Here is a 5,235-nt window from a genome sequence, read left to right as displayed (position 1 = left end):
TCAAATTGCGTGTGTATGCCAAGATTTATCCGAGCATCTTATATAGGGCATGCAAAACTGCAAAGGAGCATTAGTTTTGTCGTGTAATACGCATCAACTTCAAACAGTAATAAGGTACCCCACCTTTTACAAAAGTTCTGCATGAAATGGACCCTGTGAAAACAAAAATTTCTTTCATTAATTTGGAAGTATTGATAACTGAGCGCACTTTCAACATAGAGAATCTCAAGTAAAAATCATAATAAAATAAATAAAGATATTATAATATATAAATAAATAATATAATATAACATATTATATATAAATATAAATAGGCTGTATGATTATATCCGACATTTAAGTATACATATTTTTAAAGGTGTTGTTATATGTACCTCTTATTAAAATAAATCGTCACATCACAATTATCCAGACATTATTACATTGCACAATACAATTTGGGGGTATGAATTCTAAATATTTGTGAGTGTGGTGATTATCCAAAAATCATATTATAATATAGAACATTTTCCTATTTATTTTTGTTTATCATAGTCGAGATAAAAATATTTAGATTAATAAAAAGCGACTCCATTGACCGCGGACTTTGATTGTATGGTCTAACTTTTAAACCCCCGTTCCGGTTCACGATTGATGTCGAAAGAAGATTCTCACTGTCATAGGAATTAGGAAGCTACCAAATGATCATCTACATTAGCCACTCATGAATAAATTCTGAAGATAAGCTATAAAAAAATTTCATTGGTTAAGAGAGTGCCGTAAATAAGATGCAACCATTTTTTCTCCGAATATGCCAAATGGCTGCAAAAAGACATATTAACGACCGAGACCATATTTAAATTTTATGGAAATAGAACAAGCATCAAAAGAAGAATGATGATTTTTTTTTTGCTTCTGGATGTCATTAAACACGTTTCTATATAGATACTTCTTGAATCGACTTTGAAAAGTAAATGATGCAACTCTTAGACTTCAAAAAGAAAAACAAAAGCTAGGAGGAATCTGGAAGTGCACTTGACATAAAATACCTCGTCATGCCACCTTAAAGATACATAATTCAATGCTTAAACCTCACATGGAAATTTTATAAAATAAAAGATAACTTGATTTGAACAAGATATCCTATTTCTAGGATCTATAATTAAATATCACCCCTAAGGGCGAGCATCGATGAGTTTGGGTCGGTTTTGACCCAAAACAGAACCCAACCGATCGGTTTGGTCTATTGGTTTCATTTTGTACCAGTTCCGTTTCGATTTTAAACCCAAACCCCTTCCCAGCCTAAGTTTCTAAACCTTGAGAAATCAATATATAGAGGCTTAGTATGATGGATGTTAATGGTGTATAATGTTATCCCATACAAAAAAAGCAGTCTGACACAAGGCAATTATCCGGCCTGCCAAAACCATGTCAAAAGGAAGAGTTGAAGAGAATGATAGAATAACAACCGGATAGTGTAACGACCCAAATTTTCAAACAAAAATTTCATTTTAAATCAATCAAATCATTTTCACAAAATATTGAATATCAATGACAATTGTTTTTAAAATCCATAACATAAATATTTTATTCCAAATATCAAAGTATCCTATAAAAACGCATGTGAGAGTGCATGCCGCGCCATCAAGCCTTGTCATTGCCCTTAGGCTCAGATGTACCTGAAACAAATCAACAAACTTTATGCTAATGCTTAGTGAGTTCCCCAGAGCATACCCCACACAATCCACATAGATCACATATATCATATTAGCTATAAAGCTACATAAACTACATAAGCCATGCATATAAACATATATGGATGTCGTGGAAACCATCCAAGGTCTTACATCAAGTTCCACTGGAACCCCCACGTGGTCTTTACTAGCCGCCACTGGAACCCCCACGTGGTCTTGGCTCACTGCCGTAGGAACCTCCACACGGTTTCCCTAATCATAGAAATATTATACGAACTAAACATGTAAACATACTAGGAAGCCGTGGAAACCCTCCAAGGACTTATACCAAATGCCATAGGAACCTCCTCATGGTCTTAACATATCGCCACGGGAACCCCCCGGGGACTTCCATACAAGTGTCATAGCGACATATCATCTAACCAACTATCTATCCACATATATCATAAAATGGGTCGGCCTTGGTTCCTTGGACCTATTGATATGGTGAGAAGACTCACATTCTCAAAATGTTAAATTGATAAAAATGAGATAAAATAAGTCCCAACGCGCAGCTCCAACTCAACTGTCTATAAACATCATGTTAACTTGTCAAAATCCCGAATACCAGAAATACCCTTATGGTCAAACTTGGTCAACCATGGTCAAATTCCAAGTCAATAGTCAAGGTCAACAGTCCATGTTAACCCCAACTCGTCGAGTGCATCCAGCAACTCGTCGAGTTCCTTTAGAGTCCATACAACCGAAATCTCGAGTCAATTCGCCAAGTTACCTAAGTAACTCGTCGAGTTCCTTAATGTCCAGAAGACCGAAAACTCATGTAGACTGAAAACTCTAATCACTCATAATCTCGAAAACGGGTACTACCCGACTCGTCGAGTTGGCTAAGCAACTCGTCGAGTCCCTTCAGTCCTTTTTGTGTTTAGTCCTTTTTACAGTGGAATCTAAGGCTCCAAATTACAGATCCAACCCATTATGGTGTAGTTGTTGGATTAGGTGTCTAAGCTTATAACTATAATTGGTATGTACTTGACCCGATAGTAGCATGGTCCTTTTGGTTTGCCTTCACCGGAGCAATTTGATAGGATGAATATTTGTGAAAGAGGTTATTTGTGATTTATTAATATATTATAAGAATAATATATTAATTGAGAAATCATATTATTTAATTGGTATTGATTAGGAATTAATTTAGTGAACAAAAGAGACTGATTAAATTAACGTTGGACTGATTAAGTAAATCAGTGATACATATAGTTTGTGCCAATGATCCATGTTAATTAGAGATGGACTAAATCTATGTGAGTGTCCTTGAAGAGTTAGTCCAAAAGGCTATCAAATGAATTATTGGATTAAAGGCCTAAGTGAATGAATTAGAGTTACAATATGAGACCCTTGGAATTCCACTCTATAAATGTAACCCCTAGCACTCCAAAAATCAGCCAAGTCTTCAAAGAAGAAACCCTAGCCGATTTTTAGTGCCTCCTAGCCTCTCTTTCATAATCCTCCAATGTTCTTGGTGTTTGTGACTTATTTGAGGTATCACATTTGAGGTACTAAGCTCTTGAAAGGCCAAGTTCTACAAGCTACAACAAAGAGGTATTCATCTAAATTTGTTTTATGTTGTAAATCTCAAAATTGTATGCTAGTTAGGCTTCATGCTTTGGATAAAAGAATATTGCATGTATAACTTGAGAAAACTTAGATCCAAAGCATTAGGGCTGTATGTGCACCATAGGAGTCTTATAGTGCTAAAAACCCATCAGTGGTATTAGAGCTTAGGGTGTTTTCTGTTATATTGATGCATTGGTTAATTGTTCAAAGTTGAAGCAAATGAAATCTGCTCTCTGACTGGTGGACTCGACGAATCCTATGAAGGAACTCGACGAGTCCATTGCCTGACTCGACGAGTTAGATCATCTGTTTGCAGATTTTCGGGTTTTTTAGCCAAAATTGGATTAGGATCATTACCACAAACTGTTTTGACTGATAAAAATCATTTTTATGATAAGGTAATGATTATCCTCATCCAATTGAAGGATAATTGTCAAATTTTGAGATAATTACTTGTTTATGTGATGAATTAATTGTTTGTAGAATTTGATGTGAATTATCTTTCTATATGAAATTAGATTAGGTCAAATTTTGTGATATAGACATATTATATGATTAATTTAATTGTTCTCAAATTTAATATAAGAGGTTTTGAAAAGTTTCAAAACTTGCCCTCAAGTTTTGGAATTTAAAATTTGATTAAAAAGTCTTAATTTTTGAAATATTTAAATTCTAAACCCTAGAGTTTTAAAAGTTTAAAATTCAACCCTTATACTATAATAATATTAATAACTTAATACTATATATATATATATATATATATATATATATATAAGACAGTCGGTCTTACCATTAGTAGGCCTCATTCACGAAGCTGGTCTCTAAGGGGGTATAAGGAAATTGCCTATAAAATGGCGATTGAATGGGTGTCCACTCTTACCCACCGCTTCCTTGAATAGTGGAGGGTCGTTAGCCGAACGGGTAGGATATGACATTAATTCTCATTAAAAAGTATAATGACAATTATAAAAGTAACTAAATATTTTCTAAATTCCCAATCTTAGTTACTTTAGGAAAAAATGTGAAAATGATGTTATTCCATGAAATTGCACTTTGCACCTTGCCAAGTCGTTAGTAGAGCGTGTGTGGTTAACTGGCACACTAACTTGGACTAGCAAGGGTGGCAAAGGGTAACTCGATGTTTATCATAGATCAATGGAATGTGTGTGGTTAACCGACACATTGATTAGGTGATAAATGACATCAAGAGTACCAAGCACATTTTCATGATTATTCTCACCTTGTTTGTGATCCTCGGTATCCCAGTCACGAACTTGAAGGGCATAATTGAGATTTAAACATGCCATTGAAAAGTTCAATGAATTGCAAAGAAATAGGAATTTCATAAAACTTAATTCTTTAAAATTTTAGTTTTGGGTGGTGAAATTAGTAAATCGTCATTTACATACCTTCAAATATTTTGCAATTGGATTACGACATCCCTCTTTTGAATTGTGAAATATTGTGTTTGAGTCCTAACCTTAACATTTCATTTGGGTGTTATGTTAAGGAATTTCTATCTAATGAAACTTGTCTTTCTTTTTAAGATGTCTGCTTCAAACAACACTTCAAACTCAAATGCTTCTGGCACTTTCTCCCTCTTGAAATTATGTGGGAGGGTCATTTTCGATGGGTCGAATTTCAATAACTGTATTCGAAACATTCACATGGCCATTCGATACGAGGAAAAGGAATATGTCCTCGAAAAAGAGCTAAAGGAGATTGAGGAGGAAATTGCTACTCCTGAGCAACTGGTTGAGTATAGGGCTCATGAGAAGGACACGATAAAGGTATCGTGCATCATGCTAGCCACTATGACTTCTGAGCTTCAGAAGTCCTATGAGGACTTGTGGCCTTTCGAGATGCACTAAGACTTCATGGAAAGGTACCATCTAAGTGCTCGACAAGAAAGGTATGAAATCATTGCCTCCATGATAACAACAAAAAT

The sequence above is a fragment of the Lactuca virosa genome, chromosome 5 (assembly GCF_052849685.1).
Source record: "Lactuca virosa cultivar CGN04683 chromosome 5, Lactuca_virosa_CGN04683_v6, whole genome shotgun sequence".
NCBI lineage: Eukaryota > Viridiplantae > Streptophyta > Magnoliopsida > Asterales > Asteraceae > Lactuca > Lactuca virosa.
Note: the sequence above shows the minus strand (reverse complement) of the source record.